The sequence below is a fragment of the Uranotaenia lowii genome, chromosome 3 (assembly GCF_029784155.1).
Source record: "Uranotaenia lowii strain MFRU-FL chromosome 3, ASM2978415v1, whole genome shotgun sequence".
Taxonomy (NCBI): domain Eukaryota; kingdom Metazoa; phylum Arthropoda; class Insecta; order Diptera; family Culicidae; genus Uranotaenia; species Uranotaenia lowii.
Genome location: NC_073693.1, coordinates 178,645,068 through 178,665,670, shown reverse-complemented (window position 1 = coordinate 178,665,670; position 20,603 = coordinate 178,645,068). Strand labels below are relative to the sequence as shown.

The 20,603-nt window shown below is 34.8% G+C and overlaps 1 protein-coding gene across 1 annotated transcript in view; it reads right to left on the bottom strand.

Annotated features, from left to right (window-relative positions):
• The window catches only part of LOC129750929 (homeobox protein araucan), a 175,602-nt gene that overhangs the window by 75,422 nt on the left and 79,577 nt on the right, over positions 1–20,603 (bottom strand). The window lies entirely within an intron of this gene.

Here is a 20,603-nt window from a genome sequence, read left to right as displayed (position 1 = left end):
TCTTCCAGCCGATATGGATCAACTAGTTCTTTATCGCAGGACCGTTCCTTGCCTCTAGGCGACCCGTACAAAGACGATTGTGTTGTTGATTATCCGACAACCGGAAGGACGAATGTTTCGTTTGCCTTTTCGCAAACATAGTGTTCATTCTTCCGCTCTCGGAGATTGGAGAAATTGGTCCGATGTTTGTCGTACGGGAGAATCGGGACGATACACAGCAGCTCACCTAGACTCCCCTTTCGTCGAACGCTGTCCAAGCCATCAGGATTTTATCGCTAGTATGAACGGTTGTAAGGATTTGTCAAGAACGAGAACCATTGTTGAGTTTATCCTGTTGTACTCGTTGTCCCCTTCCGCGCATCTATCGAACTTCCGTTTACAGGAGTGGAGTTCAGGATTTGGTCCAATGCACAGTTCAGTCCGTATGTTTGCACCATTGTTGTGAATGACAAGAGCTCTCGTTATGCTGGGTTCACTGAATAGAGAGAAAGTGAAATAGAACTAGGACCCTCCCGGATAGTCGACAAAAAAGAATATCAAACAGGGAAAGATATTAGGAAAAAATACGGCAAGGTACACACCGGTTTGGCCTGGAGGACGTCGGAAGTGGAGAAAATCCAGCGGAACGACAATTTTTAAATTGAACATGTGTACATTTATCCTATTTGTAACCCCCTTTTCTCCCCGTTTTCAGTTTGATGGAGAGTTGTGTCTTCTGGACTTTTCGCTTTCTATATTGTATATTTTTACGGAGTTTTCTTTCGCTTTCTGTATCCTATCGGAATCCTCGGGGATCTATCAGAAATGTGGTTTGTCGCATTCGACTCGATACCTTGTTATTGTGAGATGCCTGATGGATTTATTGCTAAAAAAAATTAGCAAATAAATCAACCGGAACACTGAGATAGTATTTGGTAGTTTTATCGACCATGTTCACTGGAACTATTTGATTAATTATAAGCCAAGGAGTCTGTAGACAATCTTATCCTTTTTAATGTTTATTTTTCTTTTTTGTCTTTAGAGACTAACCACTTTAACATATCAAAAACTTTGAATTTCTAGAATATATAAAAATTTCGATCAGATCTGGAGCAACAAATATTGCCTGAATTTTTCCTAGATTTTGGGTTATCATTCTTTGAAATGAGATGCAAATTTGGCCGGAATTTTAAGAAAAAAAAAGTGCAGATAAATTTTGGAATGCATACGATTTATGAAATCCCAACTGCGAAAGATTTAAAAATTTTTTTAAAGACTTGTTGTTATTATTGATTGAAATAAATATACCTACTATTTAGAATGCAGAGATATCTCAACCCTTAAATTTGCACTAATCTGTCATTAGGAGAGACCGAATTGTTTGGCACATCATATTTATTTCAATCCCAGCAGTGTCCCAGCTAACATGAAATCGTAAAAGAAATGATAATCCAAATCTACTATCAAAACATTTTCAATCACCATCGTAAACACGTTGGTATTGAGTGATTTTCTATTATTCATTTGCGACGAGCTTTGCCCAAAAACAAGTTGAATCGGATAGCAGGTTAGTAAATTCGTGAATATGTCTCCATAAAATTGAGAATATGCTAATTCGACATTCACGATTTGAGCGATCTAAAAGTGAACTTATTTACGTTAAATGGGTGGTCCTTCAATTGACACTGTATCCGGTCTTTCCTTTTCTTCCTTTGACCGGTTCGTTAAAAGAAAATCTCATCTATAGAGCTATAGCGTAGATCGTATCAACTGATGAGTTGGCATAGTGGTAAGATAAGTATCGGACAGCGAACTCGGAAGACTGGAGTTCAAATCTCGATCGAGGAATTTTTTTTTTCGTTTTATTTATTTATTTGTTTATTTATTTATTTATTTATTTATTTATTTATTTATTTATTCTGACCAACGGATCACATATAGATCCAAATGATGATTTAAAATTATACAAATATATAAAAATCGTTTGTTTAGCTTTTTTTGGGGAAATCGGATCGTTGGAATCTCGGTTTCAGAACCTGATCACTACATTCTGTACTGTATTCGGGATTTTGTAAATCCGGTTCGGTCCGGATCGGTTTAAAATTGGCTTTCTGGTGAATATAAATTTATTGCGGAAATCTTGAGTTAATATATTCAAAATCCAGTGCAAACTTGTATTCCAATGCAAGATCTAAAATAAATTGCAAATTGACAAAAAGTAAAAAAAAACTACCGTAAACTGAGGAACTTTGATCACTTTTTTCATTCATCTTTGAATATATTGGAAGGGATTGCTTTTTCGTAATACCTAAAAGCTTTAAAACCCTTACTGAGGTGAGGAGTATTAAACATGATCATTGATTGCAGTAAATTCAAACGACATTGGAGGTTATAATTAAATGTTTGTTACAAAACCAGATTTCGAGTTTCGGGGAAACTTTGATCACTCTGGTTTTTTCGTATCTTATCATCTTCAAATTTATTGTTTTGATGCCATTTAGCACAGAATGCTCAAAACATCGATAACAGTAATTTTTGTTTGGACTAGATTGAATTTTTCAACGTTTTCTATCAAAATCAAATATACTCGAAAGATGGACAATGTTGCTGCATACATTTAGGGGCAAAAATTATAAACATTTCTCAATTTTTTTTGGCCTCAAAAACAAATAAAATTTTACCTTCATGCAATTCCCTAAGTCCTCGTTCTGTTCCCATGTTCTTTTTTTCTTTAATTTAACAATTTGATAGGGTTTGTAGCCATTTTTTCTATATGGGCTTTTTCATGGAAAATCACCATTTTTTTTTATATCCAAAAATTATCATCAAATGACCATAAAAATCACACTTAAACTTAACCCAAGCTAAGAAAAGAGTTGAAATTTCACATTAAACAGCCCATTTGCTCCTAAATGCTTAAATTTGATTAGGAGAGATGTTTGTTTGTGAGCCTTCAAAAAACCAGATATTTTAAGAATTTACAATTAAATTTTAAGTAATATAAAAAATCTTCTAATAAAAACCAAATTAAGCTCGTTTGTACCTCAATCTACAGGCTTTCAAACGTAGTAAACAGTTTTCAGATATTTTAACTTTACACTTAGTTAATGATGATTATCTGCAAAAAATTCATGTTGATCAAAGTTACCCCGCAGATCAAAGTTCCCCCAGTTTACGGTACCTATGAAAATTCGTCAAAAAATCTGTGTTTCGTATTTTGAAAATCTAAAGATGAGAAAATGTGCCAAATGACGTCAACTTTCCTATACTTTTTCTTAAATTTACGATTTTTACACCACTTTTTTACATTTTTTGAGGTCATGAGTCATGATCTTAAAAAAGTGAATTTTTTTAAGTGAAATTCTTTTGAGCATTCCGTAGCTGATCAACAGTGTTTTTTCCGAAGCATGATTTTCGGAGTTTTTTTCTTAGACTTCGGATAACGGATGACCGAAGTGTTGTAGGTGAATAATGTCTGCAAAACTTATTTGAATTACTTAACGAGGTTTTCGAAACTATAAATTGTAAAAAAAACTATACTATAAAATAGTATAAAATATAAATTGTAAAAATCGGTTGAGAAATAAGAGAGATATAGCGGTTTGAAGCGAGCAGTGTCAAATTGACACTTAAGGATTAGGGAGTTTTTTCCCTGGGTGTTCAGGGTACGTCGGGATTGGGGATAATACCGAATCAATGATTCACACAGACCGATGTTGCTAAACTTTGCACATTACACTAAATGCTTCTTACAGCGCTTCAGCGGTTTTAAAGATCTTGGCTTGTTCCAACTTTGTTTCGAGCCCTACAAATTGTTTTTTCTTAGCTACAACGTTCCAGATTTTAAATACCGTTTTTTCGTGGGCCTATTTTTCATTTTTACCGTATTTCCTTAGGATGAAATTGTAAAACTTAATTATATTTGGCTCTGTTTTGTTATTTTTTTGAGAATAACAACTTTGTAGAGTAAAAAACTAAAGCCCTGAAATGCTTAGCAAAAAAGTTAATATTTTTATCCCACTAAATCACTAGCTGCAGTGTTTTATAGTAAAAAGCTTAGTGAATTTGTAGGAGCTTGATATTGAATTTTTTGTTGTGAATATTTTTTAGTAACAATTATTTTTTTTTTTGTTTCGATTATAGTCGTTTTACCATTTTTATGGCATTCGCAACTTTTTACAAACGATGCAGTTGGCGGACCGTTATTGAAAAACTTATCCGATACAACCGATTCTCGATGTTTACTCTTGGGCTCGAACTCACGGACATCGGCTCAGGAAGCAACTAACTTGCCAACTGAGCTATATCACAAGCCCTAACAATTAAATTCATAGTTACATTTACCCAATGAAGTAAGAATCATATTGGATTTGAACGTAGAAGTAAATTACCTGTTTGAATCACAATTATTTTCCCACCTTTGTTTTGATTCTTAAAAAGTTTTACAGACCCCGTTCGTTTTTGGCAACATTCGATTTTGGCACATGTGCCAAAATCGAACGGTTTTTAGAAACAACATTACCTTTTGGTTTATGTTAGAGATGTACCGAATATTCGGTCGGCCGAATATTCGGCGCCGAATATCGCCGAATATTCGGCTCACCGAATAGTTGAGCTAAGTATTCGGCCAAATAGGCCGAATATCTACTACAGACTTGTAAATTTTTCAAATAGTTTTGGATAATTTAAAAAATATCCAAAAGTAATGTTGTAAAAGCTACACGATCATAAAAAACTTATGATTTCAGCAAAACATCTAAGGTGTATCCACTGTAGATCCTACAGGAGAATGCTGAACGGAATCGCTTTATACTTTGATTATAGCTCATTCCAGATTTTCTCGAAATATTCAGGCATGCCCATAAATCCAGTAAAGAATCCAGATAAGTCAAATCTAGCCGGGATGTCCAGATATTGTTTAATACTTCGGGTGTTTTGCTCAGGTTTATTCAGATTATTTGCTAAATTAAATAAAAATCTCAAATTCCTCTTGGACAATTTTTAGATTTTGTGTTCAATTTCCAAAAATTTCAAAATATACATAAAATTTTCCCTTTTCTTTTTTTTCAAAAATCGTTCTGAATGCCTGATCGTCTGGATACGTGTGGTTGAAAGTATGGTTTGCTTAAGGTAAAAGACCATCTATTTTTTCAACGACTATTTTAAAGTTATCTTGCTCAAATTCGACCTTTATCTAATTCAATATTAAAGAAGCAATTTCAAATAGCTTGACATCTGTTTCGACATGTTTTATTCCAGATTTCACAGGAACGCAATCTCTTTGGTGATAAACGCCCTAGATGCGACTAGTCATCTGATGTCTTTTTAGTTCTTGGTTACATTTTAAAAATAAGAAAGACCCCTAACTAATAAAAAATATCTTGAAATACATCATCCGATAATATCATCTGGTTTAGAATATTCGACTAAAAACATATGGGGAATTAATGTGGAAGAAATGAAAAGCATTGAAATAATCGCTTAAGGTTTTTTCATTGAAAACTCAATAGAATATTCGACCGAATATTCGGCCGAATATTCGTTTGGCCGAATAGTTGAAAAGCTCAATATTCGGTATTCGGCCGTTCGCCGAATACCAGTATTCGGTACATCTATATTATGTCATAACAGTACCAATTTAAGTTTGACAAACACCATTAATACATTATTATGTTCTGAAATGGCGATAAAATGCAACAATAAAAACAATTTTTTTTTAATTTTATAAAGTACTCAAAAATGACAAAAAGATGAAAAATTCAAAAAGTTGAAAAACAAATTCAAACGAAAGAATGAAAATGACAAAGTACAACTAAAAAATGATGAAGAATGACAAAAACAGCAAATATGACAAATGAAAACAAACATTGTAAACTTAACAAGAAAAGTGCAAAATGCATCAAAAACATGATGAAAAAAATGAAAAATTACTATAAATGGTTGGAAATTTACAAAAAATAACGTTTTTGATAATAATAATAGTTAGTTAACTGAAAAAAAGTTGAGAAAAAAAACCGTTAGATTTTGGCAACATTCGATTTTGGCAACACAAAATGTACCTACGAGCAGGGATGCATTTTTTCTATGGTGATTCTCCGCGGTGCGAGTTTTCTTAATCCCCGCGGAGTTTCTCTGCATTTCACCACGGAGATGTTTAACTAACACCACTGGAATTTTAAATTCAACACCAACGAGCGTGAGAATCAGAGCTCTTATGTTCCCTACATTCACCGCCGAGAAAACCGATCGATCCAATTATTGATTTTTTTGGTTTTTTTACCTCTCATAAAGATTTTTAAATGTGAATCTGTTAAATGTTTGAGAGGGTTTTCTGAAGAAATTGCGAAGGTGTTGTGATAAAATAGCCTATAGTGCATAACCACTCTAAATGCAGTTCAACATTCAAATACTTTGCTTACATAAACTTTGTCAATACCTTGAGTTTGCAGATTAAAATTAAATTTGGTAAAAAAAACCAAGATAAATGTATGAGATAGTTGTTTAAATATTTTCTATCATATTTTTTTGGGATAGGAGGGGGATGTGTGAATGGATAAAACTGACACTTCGTCATCCGACACGAGCGTGCACGCCAGTGAACCCTGTGAGGCAGCGCGGTAGTCCCCCCGGTTAGGTGTGGTCTGGAGACCCGCGGATGGTACTTCCATAAGTCGGACCAGTCGGAACAATATGATGTTTTTTAGCGAAGTGATTTTTGAATTAAAAACAAATGTTTTGGAAGGTTTTTTTACATCAACCAAAATAAATCGATCAACTGATGCATCACTCAAAACGATCAATTGACAAACACCTGTAAGAATGACTAAGGAATGGTTACCGTCTTATGGCACATCACTTTCAACTTCCAGCTTGCCTTACGCAAAGCCAACCCAAGCAACCAAAAGTCTCGTTAAAAAGGTCGAACACAGCTTAATCAGCATAATCAATGTACTGAAGTTCCTTTTATTCAGCCCAAAATTTAAGTTCTTATTGAAACTTTGAAGTTCCATTAGAGATTTGAACGGCCTTCTATTCAGCCCACAAGAAAACGTTTAATTATTTTGGTCATCACCAGCCCATATGGTGCTGCCGGTTTCTCGGCATCCATCTTTATTCCTCCCATCACCTCCCTCAATTGATCTTAATTAATTGCTTCGTTTTTAACTTTGTTCGATTTATGCCAGCACGCACGCCAGTTCTGCTACACAATTATTTGATTTGCTTACTCAAGCAATCAAGCAACCTAATGGAAAAAATTAGTCCCGATACCAGATTTGAACCCCGTCCTCCGAGATGATAGCCGAACACGCTGCCATGACGCCACGCCTAGATGTTGCCTTACCAGCAGATACAATTCGAAGTTGTTATAAGCTTCCTAGAATACCCGGAAGGGCAACCAGCGGCCAACAGCAAAGACGCATGTTGATTATTACTAAGAAACATTACGAAACGGCGTATAAATCAATCATCCGTTAAAATAATATCGGTTTAAAAAAAATGAAATTCCATGTTTATAACTGTTAAGCATAAAATTATGCAAATTCTTGATTTTATATGGATATTTAATCAATGAATTGCTTCTACTGACTTTCAATGTGTGATAAATTCGTGCGAAGTAAATTCAGCTGGACGAAATTTTATAAAGTCAAAGTATTTACTCTTATCAAAAACAATCATTTTCGAGTTAGTTTTAAGTTGTTCTGATTTGAAGTTTCAAAATAAATTATACATTTCAACAATTTCCAAGCTCCAAAAAATGATTCATTTATCATATGCCCTTTTGTGATGCTCGTTCACATTTCATATTCATGAAATGGCGGACATGTCTCAAAAAAGGCTATTCGAGGAACTTTCTGGAACTTCGAGTCCATAGAAGGCTATTTGAGATCCAGTTTGTAACTTTTATTCTGAATGATGCGATTGACATGTCACAGAAAAGGCTATTTGAAGAACTTCTTGGAACTTGAAGTTCACAGAAGGCTATTTGAGACCTAATTTGTAACTTTTATACTGTGTGGGTGCGATTGACATGTCACAAATAAGGCTATTTCAGGAACTTTTTGGTACTTCAACTCCATAGAAGGCTATTTGAGGAACTTTTTGTTACTTGCATGCTCACATTCGAGAAAATTTGGTACCAATTCCCTTTGAAACCTTTATTCAGCGAAATTCGAACTTTGGAGGAACTAGTTTAAGTAGACTTTTGGTTGCTTGGGAAGTCACCGAAAAACACAGGTGATTCTCGTCGGTGAGAAAATGTGCCACTCTACGGTGCTCTACGGTGCAAACCTTTATGCTCTAATGTGAGGATCTGGTGGCGGTGCGAGTTTGAGTTAGTGTTATGACACCCGAGTACTGCGAAAGCGGATAGAGAGTGGTGAAAAACTAACAATCTCTTCGGAGAGCTCGCGGCAATAATAGTGCGGTGTTGAAATTCTCCGGCTCCGTAAAATCCCCACGGAGAAAAGCATCCCTGCCTACGAGCGTGTTGCCAAAATCGAACGGGGTCTGTATTATGATATTACCAAAATCGCTCAAACCCTATTATAGGGTTAGGGTATAATAGTGAGGCTCATATTTAACAAACAACCTTCAAATTGTATCACATTAGATTAATCTAAAAGTATGATCGTCTTGGGATTTCCCATGGATCGGATACTTTGATCACATTTTCAATCCATCAATTGATATAGATAAGCTCGAAAAATAAACGATCCTATCACTTTTTCAGAGACATCGATCATACTCTAGCATTGATCTATTTCTTTCCTTTACATACTTTGATATAATTGTCAGTAAACCGCGGCTTCTTTTTACGCATTGCCGTGCCTTAGTGCTAGCTTCAGGGATGACGACCAAACATTTTTTTCCTTCTAATCAGTGAGGTGCTGTGACACTTCATTTCAGCAGCAACGTGACCGATTTATTTTAATGACATGCGGCAAATTGGCCCTTTGATGATTATATCTATCTTCTATGTCGCCTTGTCAAGTCTCCAAACAGTCGTCAAGTTCATTTCCGATGTATCGTATTTGATAACTTTTAAGGAAAATGAATGCGTTTGGTTTTGACATATATGTGTTTGACCGATATCTAATACTGGAATAATTGTTCGGAAAGTCTTAAGGTGGTAATATAACGACTAACAAATATAAGCGACTTTAAGATCCATCAAGAGAATCAGCCATCCTAGCTGGGTACCTGGGTACGACTTTCAAAACTCATTCTAGATAATAAAAAAAACTACGTCTCAATGGATTCATAACTGAGTCTCGATTGGAATCGGAAAGGGTTAGATGTTCGTTTTGATGAATGAAGGAAAAGCTGAAGTTTGATGCCGCGCTGATAGGTTTCGTCCAGAAAAGGCGATTCAGGACCTCTTAAGGGAAAAACAAACTGAAGTAAAATCGAATGTCTGAGAATCGGATGAATCGATGAGGATAATCCGTTTGACGACGCTTCCGTCATTAGAAATTGGAGTCAGACCACAGCGGGACCGAGACTAAGTCCAGGCTGAGCCGGTCAGTGACGGACGGTAGGCAAATGCAAGTTTTGTTGGTTATTTAGACGTGCTTAGACAGTGAAACCGATTAGCAGCACAAAAGGGTTGTGTGAAAAGTCTGCACGAAATGCAAATAACCCTGCCGGGATAGACGAAAAAAAAAATGCCGGAAGAATCTTTCCGCTTTGGTATTCAGACGATGGCGGCTGGCTAGGGAGTACCGGTTCAGACTGCCTGCTTGTTTTGCGAGGGAATTTAATCCGATTGGTTTCTATTGGGAAGAAAATTTTGAATCGCAAATTGAGCGCAATGGTTATTTGAAACTTTTGTTCTTCAAATATTTACTTTTATGACGATATCTACAATAAGAACATCTGGAACTATTAATATGAATTATTGTTTCTTCAATACCGTTCCAAAAATTGAAGAGTTTTTTGATTGTGAACGGTATACCGAGTTCTGATAACTATTTAGATTTAAGTTTACAAAATTGTGTTTAGTAAAAATACTCACAGAGCGATCACTCCCAATCGTCTTTACAATGTCTCGGCAAAAACTCAAACAATATTTTAATCGAAGAAATCTAAACTCTTAAGGAGAAATTGTAAAGCAGACACTGCTTAAACCTATTCTTAAGGAAATGCACATGTATCAAACTAGCCTACGTTACGGTTGACGAATAAATAAATAAATAAAATCTTGTCATTTATTCGAGAAATAATCCCTTCAAAATGTGATTAACATCATCTTAAACACTAGATTGAGTAATCTGAAAGACAAACAAATTTTTCATCCCCATGTCAAATTTTGTTTTTATTTTCGCGTTCGTACGTTCGCATGAAACAGAATGGGAATTGTGTACTCGTAGTGCTTAGAATCTGTTAATGCTTCTGCAGATTTGTTGTGGCTACGCATTCGCCGAGCTAGAGTGAGAAGTATTTACTGTTTTCACGCGACATTCGCTGCTTCCGGCCATGGCATGAAATTGCTGGAAAGGATGCAAACGCAGCAGGAGGGTTAATTCTCTCCCTTGAGCACTTGCCCTAGTTTTTTTTTTGTTATTTGCTTCCTTACATTTCAACGTCAACTGTGGCTGTCGCATTTTCCACACCCACTTGAGCATCCAGAGAAGCAAAATCTCCAACCAGAATGGATGCTGGCTAAGCATTTTCACCCCGCAGTCAAAGTAGACCCGATTTTTGGTGGATGGCTATAGCAAAAAAAGAAACCGAGATCTCATTTTCAGGTGACATGAAACAACACTTATTCCTAGAGTGCTCTGCTTTCCCACTTACTGCATTTGGTTTCAAGTGGATCCTGCTTTGTCACCTAAATTTTATTCGCCACCACATTTGTTGCAGTATTTGTTTTCCCACACAGCACTGCTTTAAAACATTCATTGAAATTCGTTATTAAAAAAGTCAACTTGTGGCCAGTCTTTGAAAAGTTTTGATCTTTTTAAATCTTATTAAATCTACCCCAGTTTATAAAAGTTTCAAAAATTGTCACTTAACACTAATCGTACTTTCACAGCAAAACTTATATCATTCTTTGTTCATGTTTTTAGAAGTTTCAACACCAAAACATTAAAATGATCAAAAATACAAACTTGTTGGTCCTATTGTGGAGCAGAGAACGCAGGGTAATCCGAAACACAGGAACAGAAGTAACATGGACCACCATTATTATACGTTTCAAATAGGCAGTATCGTTCGATGCATGCTAAGTAAAATGCTTCTTGATGAAGAGATCATGCTTAATTTGAAGTAACTCTACCAATCACAAGAACTTCAGCACTTGGACACTAAAATCACAAAACATCTATATATATAAAAATGAATTTCTGTCTGTCTGTCTGTCTGTCTGTCTGTCTGTCTGTTCCCTATAGACTCGGAAACTACTGAACCGATTTGCGTCAAACTTGGCAGGTGGGGGTATTGGAGGCAGGGGAAGGTTCCTATTATGGTTTGAGACCCCTCCCTTTCTCATGAAGGGGGGGAGGGACCTCTCAAACAAAAGACAATTTTTTTGCATAACTCGAGAACCAATCAAGCAAATGGTATTATATTTGGCGTGGGATGGTATTTGGGAACGAAGAATATTTGTATGAATATAAGGTACCCCTCCCTCCTCTCAGTGGTGTGATAGGAAGGGGGGAGGGGGGCTACCTTACAATTTTTCATATAACTCGAGAACTAATCAAGATATTGGATCCAAATTTGGCACGGGAAGGTATTTGGATACGAAAAATATTTCAACGAATATTTGAGACCCCTCCCTCTTTTCAGTAGAAAGAGGGGGGGCCTCTTCAATATTTTTTTTGACATAATTCTAAAACTAATAAATCAAATGGAACCAAATTTGGCATGGGAGGGTATTTGAATACGAAAAATATTTCTATGATTATTTGAGACCCCTCCCTCTTTCCAGTATGGAGATAAAAAGGAGGGAGGGGACCTCTTTTATTTTTTTTTACATAACTCAAAAACTAATTAAGCAAATGAAACCAAACTTGGCATGGGCGGATATTTGGGAACGTCACATGTTCTAATGATTGTTTGAGACCCCTTTCTACTTCCAGCGGGGAGAAAGGAAGAGGGAAGAAGTTTCATAAAATTTTTACTGTATAACTCAAGAACTACAACAGCAAATGGAACCAAATTTTTCACGAAACAATATTTGGGTACGAGAAATGCTTCTATGAATATTTGGTATCCCTCACTTCTTCAAAGAGGAGGCTGAAAAGAAAGAGGAGAGGTCTCCCTTACAATTTTTAGTATAACTGGAGAGCTGATCGAAATTGAACCATATTCGGCATGTGAGGGTATTTGGACTCGAGAAATGTTTCTATTATAAATTGAAGCCCCATCTTCTCAGCGGAAAGATATAAAGGGGGAATCGGGGGCTTTCATACATTTTTTTTTGCATAACTCGAGAATTAATCGAGCAAATGCAACCAAATTTGGCATCAAAAAGTGTTTGAGTACGAAAAATACTTTTATGAATATTATGTTCTCACCCCTCCATTCAATGGGGAGAACAGAAGGGTTGATGGTACTCCCTTTCAAGTCTATGCACAACTCAAGAATTTACTACGCAAATAAAACCAGATTCGGCATGAGATGGTATTTCAACACGAGAAATGTTTCTATGTGGAACAATTCCTTTCTTGCAGTAAGATGATAGAATTGGAAATATGGGAAGGGAAGAGGAAAGCTTACATTTAACTTTTTTTTACAAAATCCGAGAAATAGACAAAACTTAACATGGAAAATCAATTGGGTATGATTCTATGATTATTTGACACACCATCCTCCTTTCAGTGAGTAGGTACATGGGAGAAGGGGGGTAAGGCCAATACAATTTTGTTAGCATAAGTTGTCAATTTATGCTATCGAAGTCAACAAATGGAAACAAATATGGCATGGAAAGGTACTTGGTTGCGAGATAAGTTTCTACGGTTGTTATAGACCCTTAGGCTTTACAGTGTAGAGAGGGAAAGAAAGGAAGGGGCTCCATATAAATTTTTTGTAAAGATTAAAAACTTTTCAACCAATGGAACCAATGGAACCAATTTTGGGAACGAAAAAAAATGGGTATGATTACACTAGTTTACAGCATTTTTGAACTCAGTAAACTGAAGGTCATTTTTAATGTGAAATCGGGCGCTGAATCCGAAAATGAAATTCAAAAAAATCTCAGTAGAACCGTTTTTGAGTTATGCTCCAATTATGAAATTTCGGAAAAATTAAAAAAGTTCTTGTACTTAGATTAAAATATCTCGGACGGCACAACAGTAATTTGAAATCTCTCTTTTGCATATTGAAGGTGAATAAATTTTCTATCGATCATCTTAACACTGTTTTTGCGTTTGACCAACAGTCTTGTTGATATTAGTGACTTTATGAGAGAAAAAATTATAAAAAACGAATTTTTTTAGAGAAAATTTAGTTCAACGAAATTTTTAGACTCGATGGTAGCATTTAAAAAATCTGATTTTCTTTTGCCCTTGAATGTCAATTTAAAAGAAAGATTTCAAGTGGTTATTTATCAAAATCGGTTGAAAATTGAAGAAGTTATGGCTACTTTACCATAACAGTAATTTTTGTAGTTTTTAATAATTTAACGAACCGCAGTACACTTATCATAGTATAGGAAGAATGAAACATAATAAATCTCACTCGCTCCAAGTCTAAATTATTTATTAGCTTACCAGAAGGTCACATGCCAAGTTTCAAACAGATCTGACCATAAGGAGGGGTTGCTTGAGTCTCAAACGTGAATAAAACTTTGAGGTATTTTGCCCGGAAGGAACGAAAAATACTGGTTTTTCATCAATAACTTTTTCCATCACTAGCTGATTGTTTTTTTATGGTTAATTTTCTTAAAGCCTAAAATGAGACAAATATTTCACCCGAAGACTGTAACTCGATTGGATTTGAAACAGAAAAGTTATTGCGGTTCAAAGATTGTATTTTGGTCGAAAATTCTCGTATAAAACCCAATGCGTAAAAAGTACTCATTGCGTGTTGGACAAAATTTGCGGCCTTTGAACCACAATAACTTTTCTGTTTCAAATCCAATCGATTTACAGTCTTCGAGTGAAATATTTGTCTCATTTTAGGCTTTAAGAAAACTACCCATAAAAAACAATCAGCTAGTGATGGAAAAAGTTATTGATGAAAAACCAGTATTTTTCGTTACTTCCGGGCAAAATACCTCAAAGTTTTATTCACGTTTGAGACTCAAGCAACCCCTCCCTATGATCAGATCTTCCTGAAACTTGGCATGTGACCTTCTGGTAAGCTAATAAATAATTTAAACTTGGAGCGGGTGAGATTTATCATGTTTCATTCTTCCTATACTATGATAAGTGTACTGCGGTTCGTTAAATTATTAAAAACTACAAAAATTACTGTTATGATAAAGTAGCCATAACTTCTTCAATTTTCAACCGATTTTGATAAATAACCACTTGAAATCTTTCTTTTAAATTGACATTTAAGGGCAAAAGAAAATCAGATTTTTTGAATGCTACCATTGAGTCTAAAAATTTCGTTGAAACAAAATTTTCTCTAAAAAAATGCATTTTTTATAATTTTTCCTCTCATAAAGTCACTAATACCAACAAGACTGTTGGTCAAACGTAAAAACAGTGTTCAGATGATCGATAGAAAATTTATTCACCTTCAATATGCAAAAGAGAGATTTCAAATTACTGTTGTGCCGTCCGAAATATTTCAATCTAAGTACAAGAACTTTTTTAATTTTTCCGAAATTTCATAATTGGAGCATAACTCAAAAACGGTTCTACTGAGATTTTTTTGAATTTCATTTTCGGATTCAGCGCCCGATTTTACATTAAAAATGTTGATCAGTTAAACAAGTTCACGATTTTTTTTAAATTTTGTAAACTAGTGTTATTAAAGATCACGATCTCCATTCAGCAAGGGGTGAAGGGAAGGACAGGGGGGCTCTCTTATCAGTTTTTTAGCATAAATCCAGAAAAATCAAGCAAAATCAACAATATTTTATAAGTTAGATTGTTTGCGAACGATTAATTTGGGACCCTGCTTTTTAGGGCGAAGCTTAAGGTAACAGATAGAAATTATCAGATCCCTAACATAAATTTATTGATCAAGATTCAGAATATTAGTTGCAGCCATCATTTTAAACCGTCACAATTTATGTTGTAATTTGATTTTAAATAATGCCAACAAATCAATAAAAATTGGAATAATTTCTGAAAATATCATTTGATGTGATGAAAGGTGTAGCAAAGCACATCGGGTCAGCTAGTAAAGAATAAATTATGATTGAGAATCTGTTATTAAAAGAGGAAAAAAAAATGAAATATCAAACTTTAGATACAAACTACAAATTTTTAGTTTTTTTTTATCATTATCAAAATATTAGTAGAATACAAAATCAACAATGCCCGGTGAGATTTTTTTTTTCTTCTGCGAGAGTCATAACTTATACACACTTAATTCCAATAGCTCCGATGAGCACCAGGGTGAAAACACAGGGCCGTGTGGTTCTCGTAGGTGCTTTCGGCTTCCACGAAATTCTGGCGATAATACACTAGCGCCAAATAAGGGTTGACGGGTTGAGATCCAACCTTGAGATTGAACTTTTTTCACGCACACACATGCATCAGTGCAAATGGCGTTGTTGTAAACAACATAAATATTAACATTGTGTGGAGTGACGTTACGCTTGATTTTCAAATTATTTGTGTGATGATGTGCTTTTCAGCTTGAATGAGCTGCAATGCTTGAGTGGAAGCTGCAAAGCTTGGAACCCATCTCGCAGGGCGATAGCACCATAATCATTGTGTAGGTGACGCCAACGATTTATTCGAAAAAACAACAGCCCGACTATCTTGATACTTGGGGATCTTTGGTTCTAGCCACAAAAATGCAAAGACAAACAGGAACTAACACAATGCAATGGTGTGCATAATACAGATCCCTGCAACGTTACACGATTTGTCTATGTATCGTGTGACCAACATCTTTTGAATATGTGCTCGTGAATCTCGTTTTTAAGCTTTTTTTCCTCAGATTTAAGCTTTTTTTGCCTTGAGAGCATAGGAGACGAAAGCTTAAATCTGAGGAAAAAAGCTTAAATCTGTCAAAACGAGGGGAAAAAAAGGGGAAATCTGATAGATGTGCTCCATACGGTTTGAATAGCGTTGCCGCCGCATGGCATAATAATAGCATCTACAAAATATATATGCAACGAGCGAACATTCAGCTTCGAATGTGTTAGTAGAAGCCATCAGCCATCGCCGTCACTCTCCATAGTGATGGCATTTTTTCACTGTAGCGTGAGTTCGCTCTGTGGTGTTGATTTGGAGATTCTCTACGGAGATACAGCTCGAAATCACCGCAGTGCGTTTCAGATAATGTCTACCGAGAATCGAAAAAGCGCAAACACCACTTAACCGGCTGGCAGTTGAGAAATTTTCTGGAATGATTCTGAGAGGCAGTGTTGTTGTGAGCTCGCTCAACTACCGTGCTTTTGTTGTTGGAAATTATTTGCCAATCCGAGTCACCACTTCTGCTTGTGCGTTTTTGATTGTTTGGAAATTTGAAAAAGATGCTTCAAATTCTTGATAACTGATATGAATTATATTTCATTGTGTTTCTTGAAATTTGTAGTTTACCCCAGTACCGTCAAACGGGGCATCATGCTGATGCAACATTTCAACACCACAAAACTTATTCAGTTTTTATTTTAATACTAGCTGACCCGGTGTGCTTTGCTACACCTTGCAAAAATAAATGTTATTTTGAAAACCGATCAATAGCTTGATTCGGGACAGCTTTTTGAGTATATTCCTAAAATTCTGTGTTATAAGCCCTTCAGCCCCTGATTAGCTTTAGATGATGTATTTTTCGGAGTTAAAATAATAAATAAGCTATCGAAATTTTAAAAAAAGATGAAAAGGATTTTTAATAAATTAATAAATTTTCAAACGGCTTTTTTCACCATCCTCGCCCTTCGAAGCAGTTTGAATATTGCGCCTTTTTGCGCCAAAATGTTAAAAAAATGTTTCGCCATATGCCAAATTCGTGGACATGAGACATTATAGCTTGAAGTTTTCCCAAACAACACTTATCATGGTATGAAAATGATCGATTTTATAGAGTGCAAATTTCTTTTTTCTATAAATTTATTAAAGCAAAACATATCAGTTGCATCACTGAATAATTTCTCCGCGTTTTTTATTTTTTATTTGAAAGTCAAATATTTAAAAATGTTGGCAAAACAAATTTCTTAATTACCATTTGTCCCGTATATTGGGGCAGATTGAAATGCAAAGCTTATTTTCAGATGCGTCGGAGTAATGGCTTTAAAATGGATTTAATACGTACATATATCTGTTTGTTTGTTTTATCATGTTTCATTGATATATCTGCAGAATTCCAGCAGTATTAATTTATGTTTGTTATTCCACTTTTAACGAATGCTGTTTAAAGCAAATGACCTTCATTTACAAAGACATTTAAGAATTTCTTTTCTGGTCTTTCCAACATATTGAATCATTTTGAAGATGAGTTTCTTAAAAGTTCGACGTTTGCACTTGCCGCACCGTGTAAGTTGACAGGAGGGAATATTTTTTTGAACGCTTTAAGGGTATACTAAAAATTTCTCATAAAAATTTCGCTTTCAGTTGAATATCAGTTCTAAAGTCTCACTTTTCAAAAAAGAAGCGGATCAAAAGTCTCTTTTATGTAACATAAAAACACTTTTCATGTTAAGTACGTACTTAAATTGGTATGTAAGCAAAAGTTACGATGTTTTTTCAGAACTATTTAAAATAAAAAGCTCCCATTTTCATTTCTAAATTCGTTTCAGTTGTGTATTTGGGCAGAAGTAACAATTTTTAGAAGAAAACATAATGTTTTAGTTTTTTTGTAACAGAGAAAAGTTGAACGTTTGAACATGAGCTCGTGTTCCTTGAATGAAAATTCTTTCGGAAAATGAATTCCCTCACTTTTGGTCAATACAAATCAGTTTATTTCACTGATACCTTTCACTTATGAACACGTCAGTCCTATCTTATCTAATTTAAAGAAACGGCTCTTGATGAGATCATGTGTCCGATCGGATTTTTTATCTTCTTTTTCAGTTAAGTACATTTTTACATGTTCAACAAAATGTTTCCGATCTACCTCTGTAGAAAACATCTTATTCATATTTCTGTTATCAATATGATTCCAAAAACACCTTGTAGGCAAAATGGGTTAAAAAACTGTATGTAAATTCTTTGCTTTCAGTATTTTTTTCAATTGTCCGCAAAGTGTCATACCATTATTTCATAAGCGTCAGAACTATATTTATATTTTTTAGACAACAATTTCAATGCTATATGGAAGATTTTTTACAAATTGAAAGCAATTGCTTTTGATTCGATTGATAAAATACCAATCCGTGTCACATCTAGGCGTCATTTATTTCCACATGCTGTGTACAATTAAGCAAGAAAAAAATATCTAGGTTGCATATCGCCCCCCGTGCATAAGAAATATAGGTGCTTGGTTGAGAAACAGGCGCCTAATTGTTAAATTTTCCCAGCGAGCGATCAATGAACAGTATGCTTTGGTTACTATCCATTTGCGGCCATAGAGACGAAAAACAAACCCCTCAAAGAAGAGGAAGACCCCTCTAAAAATGGATGCCATAACTTTTCAATTTCAGATTTTGGCAAAAATAACGTACCGTAAACTGGGGGAACTTTGATCATTTTTTTCATTCATTTTTGAATATTGTGCAAGGGTTTTGCTTTTTCGTAATACCTTAAAGCTTTAAAGCCCTAACTAAGGTGAGGAGTATTAAACATGATCATTGATTGCAGTAAATTCAAACGACATGATTATAATTAAATGTTTGTTACAAAACCAGATTTCGAGTTTCGGGGTAACCTTGATCACTATGGTTTTTATGTATCACAAAATTTCCAAATTTATGGTTTTGATGCCATTTAGCACAGAAGGCTCAAAATATCGATATCAGTAATTTTTTGTTTGGACTCAATTGAATTTTTCAATGTTATCTTTCAAAACAAATATACTCGAAAGATGGACATTGTTGCTGCATACATTTTAGGGCAAAAAATATAAACATTTCTCAATATTTTTTTGGCCTCAAATACAAATAAAATGTTGCCTTTATGCAGTTCACTTAGTCCTCCCACTGTTCCCATGTTCTTTTTTTCTTCAAACTTAACCATTTGATAGGGTTTTAAGCCATTTTTTCTATACGGGCTTTTTTATAGAAAATTACCGTTTTTATTTAAAAATCCAAAAACTATCATCAAATGACCATAAAAACAACACTTAAACTTAACCTAAACCAAGAAAAAAGTTGAACTTTCACATTAAACAACCCATTTGCTCCTCAATGCTAAAATCTGATCAGGAGAGATGTTTGTTTGTGAAACTTAAAAAAACAGATATTTTAGGATTTTGAAATTACATTTTAAGTAATATAAAAAAGCTTTTAACACAAACCAAATTAAGCCTAATTGTAACTCAATTTACGGGCTTTCAAACCTAGTAAACAGTTTTCAGATATTTTAACTTTATACTTAGTTAATGATGATTATCTGCAAAAATTTCATGTTGATCAAAGTTACCCTGCTGATCAAAGTTCCCCCAGTTTACGGTATATTTTTTATTCGAACGGCAAAATGTCAATCTGGATCACATCTAGGCGTCATTCATAACCATGTGCTCTACAAATGAGCTAGGAATCAAGTAGAAAAAAAATCACATCAAGGCTCCATATCGCCACCCCTTGCATTGAAAATATGCTTGGTTCAGAAATACGCGCCAAAATATTCCCACTGATCAGTATGCTATATCATGGTTACTATCCTCTCGCGACGTATGTTCGTGACGCCTCAACCATGCACTCAGACAAATTCTTATTATAATTTTCATAAGATGCATCTTATGAACCGCTTTTTAGAGTGTAAAATGATGTTTCATAAGACTCTTATGAAATTCTTTCAATTTTCATACGATGTTCTTATGAAAAATAGAAGAAATGGCATTGTGAAATAATAATGAACACATTCATTCGTAGCATCAGTTTTTTTCGTCATCTAACAGTACGAAGCAATCGCCGGTTCATAGTTATTATAGTTTTCCTTCAATGTTAAATGTTATTGTTATCTCCGGAATGGTAAGTGAACGTTTTACATATTAGTAAACTAAAATACATTATTTGTTTACTTTTCAGCAAGCTGACCGCAAAAAACGAAAGGTCGAAGATTAAGATGCGACGAAAAAAACTTTGATGGAGCCGTCTGTTGATGCGCTGCTGATGGTGACCATGAATGATTTAATTTTAAACAAATTTTCCAAACAATAAAGTGAATGTTTTCAGCATGAAACATCTAGATTTTTTCTTATTAGAAAGTGATTTACTGTTTCCATAAGAATCTCTTATGAAAAGCAACAACCTCTCATTGAAGTAGGCGTTCATCTTCAGAATTCATTCGCGTCATAAGACAATCTTATGAATTTCATTAATTTTTCTTATGGCGCCACTTCATAAGAGAATCTTATGGCATACATAATAGTATTTTTCTGAGTGTGGAGATGAA